The sequence below is a fragment of the Anthonomus grandis genome, chromosome 20, assembly GCF_022605725.1.
Source record: "Anthonomus grandis grandis chromosome 20, icAntGran1.3, whole genome shotgun sequence".
NCBI classification, from domain to species: Eukaryota; Metazoa; Arthropoda; class Insecta; order Coleoptera; family Curculionidae; genus Anthonomus; species Anthonomus grandis.
Window position 1 is genome coordinate 8,242,677 of NC_065565.1, and position 13,590 is coordinate 8,256,266.

The 13,590-nt window shown below is 40.3% G+C and overlaps 1 long non-coding RNA gene across 5 annotated transcripts in view; it reads left to right on the forward strand.

The window, feature by feature from the left end:
- Positions 1 to 13,590, forward strand: part of LOC126747983 (uncharacterized) — an 81,625-nt gene that overhangs the window by 1,626 nt on the left and 66,409 nt on the right. The window contains exons 2-6 of one of the 5 annotated variants that reach the window (XR_007664565.1): positions 468 to 6,565; positions 7,297 to 7,389; positions 7,755 to 8,484; positions 10,310 to 11,311; positions 12,407 to 13,217. This is a non-coding gene — a long non-coding RNA (uncharacterized LOC126747983). Of the gene's footprint in view, positions 1 to 467; positions 6,566 to 7,296; positions 8,757 to 10,309; positions 11,312 to 12,406; positions 13,218 to 13,590 lie in introns of all 5 variants that reach the window. The other 4 variants (XR_007664567.1, XR_007664566.1, XR_007664568.1 and 1 more) reach the window with 4 other exon arrangements.

Here is a 13,590-nt window from a genome sequence, read left to right on the forward strand (position 1 = left end):
AAACTTTGAAGGTCGATATCTCGGCTTCTGTAGCAGCTATCGGGAAAATTCCAACGGTTTTGTCTTAGTTTCGTCATTTTGATTCCAACGAGACCATCCGCAAGGTCGTAGCTCTTCTAATAGCTGAGATATGGCATTTTTGATGCCCATTTTTGGCCTCAAAAACGGACGTCGAAAACGACTTTTTCAGGATTTTCAAAGTGCTCTCATTCCCTTAGTTCTGCTCGGATCCTGTTATAACCCGGTTTTCGTAATCTAGATGATCAGAATAAGTCGCTGGTATACTTAGTTTAATTTCGAAAAAATCAATTTTTGGTGGAAAATATCGATATGGGGGGGTATACCCGAAAAATGAAAAAACCCAAACTTTGAAGGTCGATATCTCGGCTTCTATGGGAGCTATCGGGAAAATTCCAACGGTTTTCTCTTAGTTTCGTCATTCTGATTCCAACGAGACCATCCGCAAGGTCGTAGCTTTTCTAATAGCTGAGATATGGCATTTTTGATGCCCATTTTTGGCCTCAAAAACGGACGTCGAAAACGACTTTTTCAGGATTTTCAAAGTGCTCTCATTCCCTTAGTTCTGCTCGGATCCTGTTATAACCCGGTGTTTTCGTAATCTAGATGATCAGAATAAGTCGCTGGTATACTTAGTTTGATTTCGAAAAAAACAATTTTTGGCGAAAAAAATCGATACGGGGGGGTATACCCGATAAATGAAAAAACCCAAACTTTGAAGGTCGATATCTCGGCTTCTATGGGAGCTATCGGGAAAATTCCAACGGTTTTGTCTTAGTTTCGTCATTCTGATTCCAACGAGACCATCCGCAAGGTCGTAGCTTTTCTAATAGCTGAGATATGGCATTTTTGATGCCCATTTTTGGCCTCAAAAACGGACGTCGAAAACGACTTTTTCAGGATTTTCAAAGTGCTCTCATTCCCTTAGTTCTGCTCGGATCCTGTTATAACCCGGTGTTTTCGTAATCTAGATGATCAGAATAAGTCGCTGGTATACTTAGTTTGATTTCGAAAAAAATAAATTTTTGGTGGAAAATATCGATACGGGGGGGTATACCCTAAAAATGAAAAAACCCAAACTTTGAAGGTCGATATCTCGGCTTCTATGGGAGCTATCGGGAAAATTCCAACGGTTTTGTCTTAGTTTCGTCATTCTGATTCCAACGAGACCATCCGCAAGGTCGTAGCTCTTCTAATAGCTGAGATATGGCATTTTTGATGCCCATTTTTGGCCTCAAAAACGGACGTCGAAAACGACTTTTTCAGGATTTTCAAAGTGCTCTCATTCCCTTAGTTCTGCTCGGATCCTGTTATAACCCGGTTTTCGTAATCTAGATGATCAGAATAAGTCGCTGGTATACTTAGTTTGATTTCGAAAAAATCAATTTTTGGTGAAAAAAATCGATACGGGGGGGTATACCCGAAAAATGAAAAAACCCAAACTTTGAAGGTCGATATCTCGGCTTCTGTAGCAGCTATCGGGAAAATTCCAACGGTTTTGTCTTAGTTTCGTCATTTTGATTCCAACGAGACCATCCGCAAGGTCGTAGCTCTTCTAATAGCTGAGATATGGCATTTTTGATGCCCATTTTTGGCCTCAAAAACGGACGTCGAAAACGACTTTTTCAGGATTTTCAAAGTGCTCTCATTCCCTTAGTTCTGCTCGGATCCTGTTATAACCCGGTTTTCGTAATCTAGATGATCAGAATAAGTCGCTGGTATACTTAGTTTAATTTCGAAAAAATCAATTTTTGGTGGAAAATATCGATATGGGGGGGTATACCCGAAAAATGAAAAAACCCAAACTTTGAAGGTCGATATCTCGGCTTCTGTAGCAGCTATCGGGAAAATTCCAACGGTTTTGTCTTAGTTTCGTCATTTTGATTCCAACGAGACCATCCGCAAGGTCGTAGCTCTTCTAATAGCTGAGATATGGCATTTTTGATGCCCATTTTTGGCCTCAAAAACGGACGTCGAAAACGACTTTTTCAGGATTTTCAAAGTGCTCTCATTCCCTTAGTTCTGCTCGGATCTTGTTATAACCCGGTGTTTTCGTAATCTAGATGATCAGAATAAGTCGCTGGTATACTTAGTTTGATTTCGAAAAAATCAATTTTTGGTGAAAAAAATCGATACGGGGGGGTATACCCGAAAAATGAAAAAACCCAAACTTTGAAGGTCGATATCTCGGCTTCTGTAGCAGCTATCGGGAAAATTCCAACGGTTTTGTCTTAGTTTCGTCATTTTGATTCCAACGAGACCATCCGCAAGGTCGTAGCTCTTCTAATAGCTGAGATATGGCATTTTTGATGCCCATTTTTGGCCTCAAAAACGGACGTCGAAAACGACTTTTTCAGGATTTTCAAAGTGCTCTCATTCCCTTAGTTCTGCTCGGATCCTGTTATAACCCGGTGTTTTCGTAATCTAGATGATCAGAATAAGTCGCTGGTATACTTAGTTTGATTTCGAAAAAAATAAATTTTTGGTGGAAAATATCGATACGGGGGGGTATACCCTAAAAATGAAAAAACCCAAACTTTGAAGGTCGATATCTCGGCTTCTATGGGAGCTATCGGGAAAATTCCAACGGTTTTGTCTTAGTTTCGTCATTCTGATTCCAACGAGACCATCCGCAAGGTCGTAGCTCTTCTAATAGCTGAGATATGGCATTTTTGATGCCCATTTTTGGCCTCAAAAACGGACGTCGAAAACGACTTTTTCAGGATTTTCAAAGTGCTCTCATTCCCTTAGTTCTGCTCGGATCCTGTTATAACCCGGTGTTTTCGTAATCTAGATGATCAGAATAAGTCGCTGGTATACTTAGTTTGATTTCGAAAAAATCAATTTTTGGTGAAAAAAATCGATACGGGGGGGTATACCCGAAAAATGAAAAAACCCAAACTTTGAAGGTCGATATCTCGGCTTCTGTAGCAGCTATCGGGAAAATTCCAACGGTTTTGTCTTAGTTTCGTCATTTTGATTCCAACGAGACCATCCGCAAGGTCGTAGCTCTTCTAATAGCTGAGATATGGCATTTTTGATGCCCATTTTTGGCCTCAAAAACGGACGTCGAAAACGACTTTTTCAGGATTTTCAAAGTGCTCTCATTCCCTTAGTTCTGCTCGGATCCTGTTATAACCCGGTGTTTTCGTAATCTAGATGATCAGAATAAGTCGCTGGTATACTTAGTTTGATTTCGAAAAAAATAAATTTTTGGTGGAAAATATCGATACGGGGGGGTATACCCTAAAAATGAAAAAACCCAAACTTTGAAGGTCGATATCTCGGCTTCTATGGGAGCTATCGGGAAAATTCCAACGGTTTTGTCTTAGTTTCGTCATTCTGATTCCAACGAGACCATCCGCAAGGTCGTAGCTCTTCTAATAGCTGAGATATGGCATTTTTGATGCCCATTTTTGGCCTCAAAAACGGACGTCGAAAACGACTTTTTCAGGATTTTCAAAGTGCTCTCATTCCCTTAGTTCTGCTCGGATCCTGTTATAACCCGGTGTTTTCGTAATCTAGATGATCAGAATAAGTCGCTGGTATACTTAGTTTGATTTCGAAAAAATCAATTTTTGGTGAAAAAAATCGATACGGGGGGGTATACCCGAAAAATGAAAAAACCCAAACTTTGAAGGTCGATATCTCGGCTTCTGTAGCAGCTATCGGGAAAATTCCAACGGTTTTGTCTTAGTTTCGTCATTTTGATTCCAACGAGACCATCCGCAAGGTCGTAGCTCTTCTAATAGCTGAGATATGGCATTTTTGATGCCCATTTTTGGCCTCAAAAACGGACGTCGAAAACGACTTTTTCAGGATTTTCAAAGTGCTCTCATTCCCTTAGTTCTGCTCGGATCTTGTTATAACCCGGTGTTTTCGTAATCTAGATGATCAGAATAAGTCGCTGGTATACTTAGTTTGATTTCGAAAAAATCAATTTTTGGCGAAAAAAATCGATACGGGGGGGTATACCCGAAAAATGAAAAAACCCAAACTTTGAAGGTCGATATCTCGGCTTCTATGGGAGCTATCGGGAAAATTCCAACGGTTTTGTCTTAGTTTCGTCATTCTGATTCCAACGAGACCATCCGCAAGGTCGTAGCTCTTCTAATAGCTGAGATATGGCATTTTTGATGCCCATTTTTGGCCTCAAAAACGGACGTCGAAAACGACTTTTTCAGGATTTTCAAAGTGCTCTCATTCCCTTAGTTCTGCTCGGATCTTGTTATAACCCGGTGTTTTCGTAATCTAGATGATCAGAATAAGTCGCTGGTATACTTAGTTTGATTTCGAAAAAATCAATTTTTGGTGGAAAATATCGATACGGGGGGGTATACCCGAAAAATGAAAAAACCCAAACTTTGAAGGTCGATATCTCGGCTTCTATGGGAGCTATCGGGAAAATTCCAACGGTTTTGTCTTAGTTTCGTCATTTTGATTCCAACGAGACCATCCGCAAGGTCGTAGCTCTTCTAATAGCTGAGATATGGCATTTTTGATGCCCATTTTTGGCCTCAAAAACGGACGTCGAAAACGACTTTTTCAGGATTTTCAAAGTGCTCTCATTCCCTTAGTTCTGCTCGGATCCTGTTATAACCCGGTGTTTTCGTAATTTAGATGATCAGAATAAGTCGCTGGTATACTTAGTTTGATTTCGAAAAAATCAATTTTTGGTGGAAAATATCGATACGGGGGGGTATACCCGAAAAATGAAAAAACCCAAACTTTGAAGGTCGATATCTCGGCTTCTATGGGAGCTATCGGGAAAATTCCAACGGTTTTGTCTTAGTTTCGTCATTCTGATTCCAACGAGACCATCCGCAAGGTCGTAGCTCTTCTAATAGCTGAGATATGGCATTTTTGATGCCCATTTTTGGCCTCAAAAACGGACGTCGAAAACGACTTTTTCAGGATTTTCAAAGTGCTCTCATTCCCTTAGTTCTGCTCGGATCTTGTTATAACCCGGTGTTTTCGTAATCTAGATGATCAGAATAAGTCGCTGGTATACTTAGTTTGATTTCGAAAAAATTAATTTTTGGTGGAAAATATCGATACGGGGGGGTATACCCTAAAAATGAAAAAACCCAAACTTTGAAGGTCGATATCTCGGCTTCTATGGGAGCTATCGGGAAAATTCCAACGGTTTTGTCTTAGTTTCGTCATTCTGATTCCAACGAGACCATCCGCAAGGTCGTAGCTCTTCTAATAGCTGAGATATGCCTATTTTGGCCTCAAAAACGGACGTCGAAAACGACTTTTTCAGGATTTTCAAAGTGCTCTCATTCCCTTAGTTCTGCTCGGATCCTGTTATAACCCGGTGTTTTCGTAATCTAGATGATCAGAATAAGTCGCTGGTATACTTAGTTTGATTTCGAAAAAATCAATTTTTGGTGAAAAAAATCGATACGGGGGGGTATACCCGAAAAATGAAAAAACCCAAACTTTGAAGGTCGATATCTCGGCTTCTGTAGCAGCTATCGGGAAAATTCCAACGGTTTTGTCTTAGTTTCGTCATTTTGATTCCAACGAGACCATCTGCAAGGTCGTAGCTCTTCTAATAGCTGAGATATGGCATTTTTGATGCCCATTTTTGGCCTCAAAAACGGACGTCGAAAACGACTTTTTCAGGATTTTCAAAGTGCTCTCATTCCCTTAGTTCTGCTCGGATCTTGTTATAACCCGGTGTTTTCGTAATCTAGATGATCAGAATAAGTCGCTGGTATACTTAGTTTGATTTCGAAAAAATTAATTTTTGGTGGAAAATATCGATACGGGGGGGTATACCCTAAAAATGAAAAAACCCAAACTTTGAAGGTCGATATCTCGGCTTCTATGGGAGCTATCGGGAAAATTCCAACGGTTTTGTCTTAGTTTCGTCATTTTGATTCCAACGAGACCATCCGCAAGGTCGTAGCTTTTCTAATAGCTGAGATATGGCATTTTTGATGCCCATTTTTGGCCTCAAAAACGGACGTCGAAAACGACTTTTTCAGGATTTTCAAAGTGCTCTCATTCCCTTAGTTCTGCTCGGATCCTGTTATAACCCGGTGTTTTCGTAATCTAGATGATCAGAATAAGTCGCTGGTATACTTAGTTTGATTTCGAAAAAATCAATTTTTGGTGAAAAAAATCGATACGGGGGGGTATACCCGAAAAATGAAAAAACCCAAACTTTGAAGGTCGATATCTCGGCTTCTGTAGCAGCTATCGGGAAAATTCCAACGGTTTTGTCTTAGTTTCGTCATTTTGATTCCAACGAGACCATCCGCAAGGTCGTAGCTTTTCTAATAGCTGAGATATGGCATTTTTGATGCCCATTTTTGGCCTCAAAAACGGACGTCGAAAACGACTTTTTCAGGATTTTCAAAGTGCTCTCATTCCCTTAGTTCTGCTCGGATCCTGTTATAACCCGGTGTTTTCGTAATCTAGATGATCAGAATAAGTCGCTGGTATACTTAGTTTGATTTCGAAAAAATCAATTTTTGGTGAAAAAAATCGATACGGGGGGGTATACCCGAAAAATGAAAAAACCCAAACTTTGAAGGTCGATATCTCGGCTTCTATGGGAGCTATCGGGAAAATTCCAACGGTTTTCTCTTAGTTTCGTCATTCTGATTCCAACGAGACCATCCGCAAGGTCGTAGCTCTTCTAATAGCTGAGATATGGCATTTTTGATGCCCATTTTTGGCCTCAAAAACGGACGTCGAAAACGACTTTTTCAGGATTTTCAAAGTGCTCTCATTCCCTTAGTTCTGCTCGGATCCTGTTATAACCCGGTGTTTTCGTAATCTAGATGATCAGAATAAGTCGCTGGTATACTTAGTTTGATTTCGAAAAAATCAATTTTTGGTGGAAAATATCGATACGGGGGGGTATACCCGAAAAATGAAAAAACCCAAACTTTGAAGGTCGATATCTCGGCTTCTATGGCAGCTATCGGGAAAATTCCAACGGTTTTGTCTTAACTTCGTCATTCTGATTCCAACGAGACCATCCGCAAGGTCGTAGCTCTTCTAATAGCTGAGATATGGCATTTTTGATGCCCATTTTTGGCCTCAAAAACGGACGTCAAAAAAGGCCTTTTTCAGGATTTTCAAAGTGCTCTCATTCCCTTAGTTCTGCTCGGATCCTGTTATAACCCGGTGTTTTTGTAATCTAGATGATCAGAATAAGTCGCTGGTATACTTAGTTTGATTTCGAAAAAATCAATCTTCGGTGGAAAATATCGATACGGGGGGGTATACCCTAAAAATGAAAAAACCCAAACTTTGAAGGTCGATATCTCGGCTTCTATGGCAGCTATCGGGAAAATTCCAACGGTTTTGTCTTAGTTTCGTCATTTTGATTCCAACGAGACCATCCGCAAGGTCGTAGCTCTTCTAATAGCTGAGATATGGCATTTTTGATGCCCATTTTTGGCCTCAAAAACGGACGTCGAAAACGACTTTTTCAGGATTTTCAAAGTGCTCTCATTCCCTTAGTTCTGCTCGGATCCTGTTATAACCCGGTGTTTTCGTAATCTAGATGATCAGAATAAGTCGCTGGTATACTTAGTTTGATTTCGAAAAAATCAATTTTTGGTGAAAAAAATCGATACGGGGGGGTATACCCGAAAAATGAAAAAACCCAAACTTTGAAGGTCGATATCTCGGCTTCTGTAGCAGCTATCGGGAAAATTCCAACGGTTTTGTCTTAGTTTCGTCATTTTGATTCCAACGAGACCATCCGCAAGGTCGTAGCTCTTCTAATAGCTGAGATATGGCATTTTTGATGCCCATTTTTGGCCTCAAAAACGGACGTCGAAAACGACTTTTTCAGGATTTTCAAAGTGCTCTCATTCCCTTAGTTCTGCTCGGATCTTGTTATAACCCGGTGTTTTCGTAATCTAGATGATCAGAATAAGTCGCTGGTATACTTAGTTTGATTTCGAAAAAATCAATTTTTGGCGAAAAAAATCGATACGGGGGGGTATACCCGAAAAATGAAAAAACCCAAACTTTGAAGGTCGATATCTCGGCTTCTATGGGAGCTATCGGGAAAATTCCAACGGTTTTGTCTTAGTTTCGTCATTCTGATTCCAACGAGACCATCCGCAAGGTCGTAGCTCTTCTAATAGCTGAGATATGGCATTTTTGATGCCCATTTTTGGCCTCAAAAACGGACGTCGAAAACGACTTTTTCAGGATTTTCAAAGTGCTCTCATTCCCTTAGTTCTGCTCGGATCTTGTTATAACCCGGTGTTTTCGTAATCTAGATGATCAGAATAAGTCGCTGGTATACTTAGTTTGATTTCGAAAAAATCAATTTTTGGTGGAAAATATCGATACGGGGGGGTATACCCGAAAAATGAAAAAACCCAAACTTTGAAGGTCGATATCTCGGCTTCTATGGGAGCTATCGGGAAAATTCCAACGGTTTTGTCTTAGTTTCGTCATTTTGATTCCAACGAGACCATCCGCAAGGTCGTAGCTCTTCTAATAGCTGAGATATGGCATTTTTGATGCCCATTTTTGGCCTCAAAAACGGACGTCGAAAACGACTTTTTCAGGATTTTCAAAGTGCTCTCATTCCCTTAGTTCTGCTCGGATCCTGTTATAACCCGGTGTTTTCGTAATTTAGATGATCAGAATAAGTCGCTGGTATACTTAGTTTGATTTCGAAAAAATCAATTTTTGGTGGAAAATATCGATACGGGGGGGTATACCCGAAAAATGAAAAAACCCAAACTTTGAAGGTCGATATCTCGGCTTCTATGGGAGCTATCGGGAAAATTCCAACGGTTTTGTCTTAGTTTCGTCATTTTGATTCCAACGAGACCATCCGCAAGGTCGTAGCTCTTCTAATAGCTGAGATATGGCATTTTTGATGCCCATTTTTGGCCTCAAAAACGGACGTCGAAAACGACTTTTTCAGGATTTTCAAAGTGCTCTCATTCCCTTAGTTCTGCTCGGATCTTGTTATAACCAGGTGTTTTCGTAATCTAGATGATCAGAATAAGTCGCTGGTATACTTAGTTTGATTTCGAAAAAATCAATTTTTGGTGAAAAAAATCGATACGGGGGGGTATACCCGAAAAATGAAAAAACCCAAACTTTGAAGGTCGATATCTCGGCTTCTGTAGCAGCTATCGGGAAAATTCCAACGGTTTTGTCTTAGTTTCGTCATTCTGATTCCAACGAGACAATCCGCAAGGTCGTAGCTCTTCTAATAGCTGAGATATGGCATTTTTGATGCCCATTTTTGGCCTCAAAAACGGACGTCGAAAACGACTTTTTCAGGATTTTCAAAGTGCTCTGATTCCCTTAGTTCTGCTCGGATCCTGTTATAACCCGGTGTTTTCGTAATCTAGATGATCAGAAAAAGTCGCTGGTATACTTAGTTTGATTTCGAAAAAATCAATTTTTGGTGAAAAAAATCGATACGGGGGGGTATACCCGAAAAATGAAAAAACCCAAACTTTGAAGGTCGATATCTCGGCTTCTGTAGCAGCTATCGGGAAAATTCCAACGGTTTTGTCTTAGTTTCGTCATTCTGATTCCAACGAGACAATCCGCAAGGTCGTAGCTCTTCTAATAGCTGAGATATGGCATTTTTGATGCCCATTTTTGGCCTCAAAAACGGACGTCGAAAACGACTTTTTCAGGATTTTCAAAGTGCTCTCATTCCCTTAGTTCTGCTGGGATCCTGTTATAACCCGGTGTTTTCGTAATCTAGATGATCAGAATAAGTCGCTGGTATACTTAGTTTGATTTCGAAAAAATCAATTTTTGGTGGAAAATATCGATACGGGGGGGTATACCCGAAAAATGAAAAAACCCAAACTTTGAAGGTCGATATCTCGGCTTCTGTAGCAGCTATCGGGAAAATTCCAACGGTTTTGTCTTAGTTTCGTCATTTTGATTCCAACGAGACCATCCGCAAGGTCGTAGCTCTTCTAATAGCTGAGATATGGCATTTTTGATGCCCATTTTTGGCCTCAAAAACGGACGTCGAAAACGACTTTTTCAGGATTTTCAAAGTGCTCTCATTCCCTTAGTTCTGCTCGGATCCTGTTATAACCCGGTGTTTTCGTAATTTAGATGATCAGAATAAGTCGCTGGTATACTTAGTTTGATTTCGAAAAAATCAATTTTTGGTGGAAAATATCGATACGGGGGGGTATACCCGAAAAATGAAAAAACCCAAACTTTGAAGGTCGATATCTCGGCTTCTATGGGAGCTATCGGGAAAATTCCAACGGTTTTGTCTTAGTTTCGTCATTCTGATTCCAACGAGACCATCCGCAAGGTCGTAGCTCTTCTAATAGCTGAGATATGGCATTTTTGATGCCCATTTTTGGCCTCAAAAACGGACGTCGAAAACGACTTTTTCAGGATTTTCAAAGTGCTCTCATTCCCTTAGTTCTGCTCGGATCTTGTTATAACCCGGTGTTTTCGTAATCTAGATGATCAGAATAAGTCGCTGGTATACTTAGTTTGATTTCGAAAAAATTAATTTTTGGTGGAAAATATCGATACGGGGGGGTATACCCTAAAAATGAAAAAACCCAAACTTTGAAGGTCGATATCTCGGCTTCTATGGGAGCTATCGGGAAAATTCCAACGGTTTTGTCTTAGTTTCGTCATTCTGATTCCAACGAGACCATCCGCAAGGTCGTAGCTCTTCTAATAGCTGAGATATGGCATTTTTGATGCCCATTTTTGGCCTCAAAAACGGACGTCGAAAACGACTTTTTCAGGATTTTCAAAGTGCTCTCATTCCCTTAGTTCTGCTCGGATCCTGTTATAACCCGGTGTTTTCGTAATCTAGATGATCAGAATAAGTCGCTGGTATACTTAGTTTGATTTCGAAAAAATCAATTTTTGGTGGAAAATATCGATACGGGGGGGTATACCCGAAAAATGAAAAAACCCAAACTTTGAAGGTCGATATCTCGGCTTCTGTAGCAGCTATCGGGAAAATTCCAACGGTTTTGTCTTAGTTTCGTCATTTTTATTCCAACGAGACCATCCGCAAGGTCGTAGCTCTTCTAATAGCTGATATATGGCATTTTTGATGCCCATTTTTGGCCTCAAAAACGGACGTCGAAAACGACTTTTTCAGGATTTTCAAAGTGCTCTCATTCCCTTAGTTCTGCTCGGATCCTGTTATAACCCGGTGTTTTCGTAATCTAGATGATCAGAATAAGTCGCTGGTATACTTAGTTTGATTTCGAAAAAATCAATTTTTGGTGGAAAATATCGATACGGGGGGGTATACCCGAAAAATGAAAAAACCCAAACTTTGAAGGTCGATATCTCGGCTTCTGTAGCAGCTATCGGGAAAATTCCAACGGTTTTGTCTTAGTTTCGTCATTTTTATTCCAACGAGACCATCCGCAAGGTCGTAGCTCTTCTAATAGCTGATATATGGCATTTTTGATGCCCATTTTTGGCCTCAAAAACGGACGTCGAAAACGACTTTTTCAGGATTTTCAAAGTGCTCTCATTCCCTTAGTTCTGCTCGGATCCTGTTATAACCCGGTGTTTTCGTAATCTAGATGATCAGAATAAGTCGCTGGTATACTTAGTTTGATTTCGAAAAAATCAATTTTTGGTGAAAAAAATCGATACGGGGGGGTACACCCGAAAAATGAAAAAACCCAAACTTTGAAGGTCGATATCTCGGCTTCTGTAGCAGCTATCGGGAAAATTCCAACGGTTTTGTCTTAGTTTCGTCATTCTGATTCCAACGAGACAATCCGCAAGGTCGTAGCTCTTCTAATAGCTGAGATATGGCATTTTTGATGCCCATTTTTGGCCTCAAAAACGGACGTCGAAAACGACTTTTTCAGGATTTTCAAAGTGCTCTCATTCCCTTAGTTCTGCTGGGATCCTGTTATAACCCGGTGTTTTCGTAATCTAGATGATCAGAATAAGTCGCTGGTATACTTAGTTTGATTTCGAAAAAATCAATTTTTGGTGGAAAATATCGATACGGGGGGGTATACCCGAAAAATGAAAAAACCCAAACTTTGAAGGTCGATATCTCGGCTTCTGTAGCAGCTATCGGGAAAATTCCAACGGTTTTGTCTTAGTTTCGTCATTTTGATTCCAACGAGACCATCCGCAAGGTCGTAGCTCTTCTAATAGCTGAGATATGGCATTTTTGATGCCCATTTTTGGCCTCAAAAACGGACGTCGAAAACGACTTTTTCAGGATTTTCAAAGTGCTCTCATTCCCTTAGTTCTGCTCGGATCCTGTTATAACCCGGTGTTTTCGTAATTTAGATGATCAGAATAAGTCGCTGGTATACTTAGTTTGATTTCGAAAAAATCAATTTTTGGTGGAAAATATCGATACGGGGGGGTATACCCGAAAAATGAAAAAACCCAAACTTTGAAGGTCGATATCTCGGCTTCTATGGGAGCTATCGGGAAAATTCCAACGGTTTTGTCTTAGTTTCGTCATTCTGATTCCAACGAGACCATCCGCAAGGTCGTAGCTCTTCTAATAGCTGAGATATGGCATTTTTGATGCCCATTTTTGGCCTCAAAAACGGACGTCGAAAACGACTTTTTCAGGATTTTCAAAGTGCTCTCATTCCCTTAGTTCTGCTCGGATCTTGTTATAACCCGGTGTTTTCGTAATCTAGATGATCAGAATAAGTCGCTGGTATACTTAGTTTGATTTCGAAAAAATTAATTTTTGGTGGAAAATATCGATACGGGGGGGTATACCCTAAAAATGAAAAAACCCAAACTTTGAAGGTCGATATCTCGGCTTCTATGGGAGCTATCGGGAAAATTCCAACGGTTTTGTCTTAGTTTCGTCATTCTGATTCCAACGAGACCATCCGCAAGGTCGTAGCTCTTCTAATAGCTGAGATATGCCTATTTTGGCCTCAAAAACGGACGTCGAAAACGACTTTTTCAGGATTTTCAAAGTGCTCTCATTCCCTTAGTTCTGCTCGGATCCTGTTATAACCCGGTGTTTTCGTAATCTAGATGATCAGAATAAGTCGCTGGTATACTTAGTTTGATTTCGAAAAAATCAATTTTTGGTGGAAAATATCGATACGGGGGGGGTATACCCTAAAAATGAAAAAACCCAAACTTTGAAGGTCGATATCTCGGCTTCTATGGCAGCTATCGGGAAAATTCCAACGGTTTTGTCTTAACTTCGTCATTCTGATTCCAACGAGACCATCCGCAAGGTCGTAGCTCTTCTAATAGCTGAGATATGGCATTTTTGATGCCCATTTTTGGCCTCAAAAACGGACGTCGAAAACGACTTTTTCAGGATTTTCAAAGTGCTCTCATTCCCTTAGTTCTGCTCGGATCCTGTTATAACCCGGTGTTTTCGTAATCTAGATGATCAGAATAAGTCGCTGGTATACTTAGTTTGATTTCGAAAAAATCAATTTTTGGTGGAAAATATCGATACGGGGGGGGTATACCCTAAAAATGAAAAAACCCAAACTTTGAAGGTCGATATCTCGGCTTCTATGGGAGCTATCGGGAAAATTCCAACGGTTTTGTCTTAATTTCGTCATTTTGATTCCAACGAGACCATCCGCAAGGTCGTAG